This window comes from Onychostoma macrolepis, chromosome 08 (assembly GCF_012432095.1).
Source record: "Onychostoma macrolepis isolate SWU-2019 chromosome 08, ASM1243209v1, whole genome shotgun sequence".
NCBI lineage: Eukaryota > Metazoa > Chordata > Actinopteri > Cypriniformes > Cyprinidae > Onychostoma > Onychostoma macrolepis.
The window spans coordinates 22,631,361-22,637,034 of record NC_081162.1 but is presented as its reverse complement, the minus strand read 5'-3'; positions in this window follow the sequence as shown (position 1 = coordinate 22,637,034).

The window sequence follows — 5,674 nt, the reverse complement described above, 5'->3', positions numbered from 1 at the left end:
TGATGGTGAGTGGAAGTGTGTGATTTCTGCAGTACTGTTGCCCCCATACGGTGAAAATAACACATTGACAATGTAAGCAAAAGTGGAAAGTATATTATATTATATTATATTATATTATATTATATTATATTATATTATATTATATTATATTATATTATATATTATATTATATTATATTATATTATATTATATTATATTATATTATATTATATATTTTAATTTAATGTAAAAATATAAATTCCTAGGAAAATCTGAATATTTTTGATATTGCTGGGCTTCAGAAGCATCACACATTATCATTATACAGCAATGTAAAACAATGCAAGCCGAAATGGAAAGTTATATATTATATTATATTATATTATATTTTGTGGAATTTATATTTATATTTACATTTATATTTTTGATATTAAATTAAATTAATTTAAATAACTTTCCATTTCGGCTTGCATTGTTTTACATTGCTGTATAATGATACTGTGTGATGCTTCTGAAGCCCAGCAATATCAAAAATGTTCAAATTTTTCCAGAAATTCATATTTTACATTATATTAAAATACACAATATAATATAATATAATATAATATATAATATAATATAATATAATATAATATAATATAATATAATATAATATAATATAATATAATATAATATAATATAATATAATATAATATAATATAATATAATATAATAATTATGTGGAAAATATAACTGACTTTAAAAATCATGTTTTTGTATTACTGGGCTTTAGAAAGGTATAACAACCACTGACATTTACAAATAAACTGATACATTTGTATGCATTATTATATGCATTGTATGCATATTAAGGCAAAGCCTTTCACAGTAAACAAGTGAAGATGAAATGCCAGAAGTCAATATTGTTAGAGGTTGCTCTTTTATAGTACAGGAGACCTGAGGGAAGTGTTCCTGATATTATTTTGTTTCTCATAAAACTCCTCAAATTATAGACATAAATAAGTCAATTGTTGACATGCAGTCCAGTCAGAATACAGAGCTATAAAAACGGACTTTGTTATCCTGACAAATCTGAACTGTTTTTGACTTCTCTTCTGAAACTCTTGAGAACTCCTGTGAAATTATTTATTTTACTGTTTCTCCCATTATTATTATTATTATTATTATTATTATTATTGTTGTTGTTGTTGTTTCTCCCATTATTATTAATATTATTATTTTTTTATTTTTTTATTTTCTAAGGCAAAAAGTTTGAGAAGCACTGAGACTTAAGCAAAAGTCTCCATTTGATCTCCCTCCCAATCTAATCGCTGTCTAAGAAACCAGCTGAGATATTAGAAGATATAATTCCTGATAACTGTTAATCAGGAACAACTTATAATTTATAATACAACTTATAATACAACTGATAATTGTTGTAAGAATCTCAAATGTGAATCAATAAAACTGAAAAACAAAAAAAATCAACAGAAACAGAATTGAGTTGTAGCTTCAGTCTGTGGCCAGCAGAGGACGCACCTTCACCACATCTGAGCTCTCTTCAATTATTACATCATTAGCATCATATTCATCCTATTGTGTACACACGGAACATGAAGTAATATTGGATGCAAAATTATGGAAGGGTTTGAGATGTCAGTTCCTACATTCTGGTGTCCTTTAATCTGATATATATATATATATATATATATATATATATACACAAAACAAAAGAACAAAAGAATGTATTGATGTCATACCTGTAATCAAATGAGGCACTAAACCAGTTGTTTTAATTTCTCTGTATATTGTGTGTATTTATCTTTCCTTCATGTTTAGGGATGTAGGGATGATCTGAAAAATCTAATTAAAGTTTTGTGGTTTTTAGTCCAAGTCTGTTAGCTCTCAGGTCATCGTTATGCGAATATATTGCTAATAGCTGACTAAATTAATTGTAAGCATGACTGACCCATATGTTCTCTGGCGTGTGAGTTACTAACAAAAACAACGCAACGCAAATAAAATAATTGGTTAATGTTGTTAAATAAATACAGTTTAACCCCAAAATAAGCACTTTAACACTTTAAAATAGTAGCCTGCCTCACAAATCTCCATGATTATTTTTTACGATTCAATTTGGAGTCTTTTTTTGGAAGAAATTAATACTTTTATTTAGCAACGATGCATTAAATTGATCAAAAGTGATGGTAAAGACTTTTACATTGTTTCAAAAAATAATAAATCCAAAGAATGCAGCTTTAACAGGGCTACTAATAAGAAATATTTCTTATGCACCAAACCAGCATATTGATTTCTGAAGGATCATGTGACACTGAAGATAACTCAGATGATTTTCAAAAAACATGTTTTTTTTATTATGTTATCATGTTTTTATTATGTTTTGTTGTGTTATTTAGCTATATTTTGGAGTTATTTTTTTAATCTAATCAAAATAACCCAACTGCAGTTTGATTGAGATTAATTGGAATGCACAATGAAAAAAACATGATTTATATGAGTTATCTATTAGAAATCAGTCATTTTAAATTGTAATAACATTTCACAGTATTATTGTTTTACTGTGTTTTTAAACAAATAGATGCAGCCTTGGTGAGCATTTCAAAAATGTTAACAAAATTCACACCGACCCCAAACTTTTTGAATGGTAGTTTATATTTCATTACTCTATCTTTGAATCTGACACTTCTCAGTTCTTGGCCTCATGGGACAGAGAAGTGTTCATTGGTTGCACACTGAAGAATCTCAGTGAGTGTTTTTTGCATATAATATAGGAAGTATGCATGCTATTTCAGTTAAAAAATACATCAAGAAAATTGATATTCATTAGTCTCAACCATAATGCTCACTGCTGTCATTACTTCTCAGGATATCATCTCAATTGTGGGCAGATGGATACAGAATACAGCTGTCTATACAGATAAGTGAATATATGTACACTCCCTTTTTTCTTAAAGCTCAGAGTTCAGTAACTTTGCATCTGCCAGGAAAGAGCTTTAAATGTGAATTGCTATTATAACTTGTGAGTTGTTTTTGAAAAGCACTGCTTGTGGTTTAATGAGCCACTGTCCTCTGCTCTACTTTGAAAGACAGATAAGACGTTGATACTCAAAGGTTGCCTGTGCTTCCACTGCAGTGGGAATATGTCTGTCAAAGCAAATAGACAGCTGGCCTGTACCTCTCATCCATCAAGTGCTGCCACGTCCACTTTGCACATCTTGATAACGGGGGAATTAACAGCAAGCCCAGAGATCAATGCATTATTTAAGAGGCGGCGTGCTGATTGGTGATGAAAATGAATGAAGAGCCCGTTCTCTCTGCCCCCGTTTTCTACGGCGTCCCTCAGGTTCCTTCTCGCAAATCCTGTAGAGAATGTAAAAACACCCTTTCGGATGGAGAAATTCCAGTGCATTTTTAATTAATGCAGTTTTTGAGGCATGATCAGTAAGCTACCCATGAGAAGGGGATCTTAAATATCTTTAAACACAGTTTATGCAAGTACTATGAAGGTAAATTTAAGACTTTTTAGGACCTTTTTAAATCAAAAAAGGGAACACAATATGTTCTCTAAAAATGTAGATGTTGAAACAGAACATAATGAGTTGAGAGCATTTTTTTTTTTTTAAATACAACTTCCATCAAATGTCCATTTCCATTAAAAAAAAAAAAAAGTAGCTTAATTAAAATATGGAAATAACTTTTACTGTACCTTCTGATCACACTGCACGGCAGTAATGTTCTTCCTCTGTATTTTTGTCTTGTTTTCCAGTGCAATTTAAAAAAAATTACATGTCTTGACTCATGAAAAGTGTATTTATGTGAATGATTTCATTATTTACTATTTAAGTGAAATTATGATTAAAAATAATCAAATATCTCCCAATAGGCTCAGAAAAATCAACTTCATTCAAAGGGAAAACAAGTTTTCATATCCCATTGACAGAGATTTGTTATTGTTTTAAGCATAAATTTGCTTAATTGTATTTAATTTCTCAAAAACAACAAGACTTCAGATGTTCATTTTGCATTTGTACTGTAAGACAAAAATAATGATATTCGTTATTTCTGTAACTTTCTTCTGCTGAACACAACAGAAGATATTTTGAATATTTTTAAAATTGGGGTTACCTGTTTTTGATCCCCATTGACTTCCATTATATTTTTCATACTATGGAAGTCAATGGGGACCAACAACTGTTTGGTTACCCACATTCTTCAAATTATTTTATTTCATGTTCAACAGAAGAAAAAAAAAATTCATACAGCCTTGAAACAACTTGAAGTTGAATAAATGATGACAGAATTTAGATTTTTGAGTGAACTATCCCTTCAAGGCCTTATTTGTGGAAGTGCAAATTAAGACTTTTTAAGACCAGCGGAATCCCTTTAAAATCAGTTTGCATGTCAGATTGTGTTTGTCAACCACATCTAAATATATACTGTACATCTACAAGAGCTTTTAGATGCACACTGCTGAAATGCACCAAAATGACCTTTACCTCCCATCAGAACACAGCCCGATGACACTTCAGATGTCCTTTGTCCTGGGTTAATATCAGGACACACGCCGTCCTTACTGTCACTTTGTCGAGAGCGGTGTGCATCGAACAGCACGTCTTCTTTGACCTTAAGGAATGACCTTACGGTGATGGTCTTAAATGGGCTTTTCCCATGAGGGGCTGGAGAGATGTAAGGCTGTGTTCTTAAAGAGAGATTAAACAGGATTTGATAGGCAGAGCAGAACAGTTCTCCTTTAGTAACTCTGGGAAAGACAGAGAGCAGGGAAACAGATCCACGGGGCAGCTCATTTACAGAGAAGCACGCAGGGTAAGAATGCAGGTTTAGGCTGGTCCTTCTTTAGCTTTTTGGATACTGATAATAATGACAAGCCCCCAAAAAAGATATAGTTCTAGTCACCAAGTCTTTTGTTTCTTACCACTGCAAACATGTTTACCTGGCTGACTTATATAACACTTACCTGTGCTTATTGTTATATAAAATTATGGAAGCACTTTCTAAAACTGGTCTATATGTGCTGCTTTTCTCTTTCTGGGTTATTGGATGTCTAAAAGTGAATGTTCATTGTCATTTCAAGTACATAGTTAGAAACCATTAGAATCAGAATCAGAATCAGAATGAGCTTTAATGCTATATGCTTTCACATACAAGGAGTTGTCTTAGTCACAGAATCTTCTTGGGCTTCTATTTTCCTTTTTTCCTAAACTAAGACACATTTCAGAATTTCTTGATTTTGTCCCGCTTTTTGTCAATGCAACATATTCACTTTATTACATTAGTTACTTTATTATTAGTAACCTAAAAAAGGTGTAGATATTTAATTTTAGTTTCAGATTTTATATTAATATTTATATATCTTTATTTTATTATGTTTCTTAATTTCACATCATAAATATTTTTAAATGTTAATATTTTTATATTTATATCAAGTAGAGATAGCCAAGTAGCGGTAATGACATACAAATATTTTAATATTTATATTTAGTTTTTGTTTTATTTTTATACTTATTCACTTCACATAATAAACATTAGTTTCAGATGTTTTTATATTTTAATATTTATATTTTTTGTTTTATTTTTATATTTATATTTCTTCATTACACAATATTCATTTTAAATGGTTCTATTTATTTCAAGCACAGACAGACCATTAGCAGTGTAGTAGTTTGACCTTTCTCTT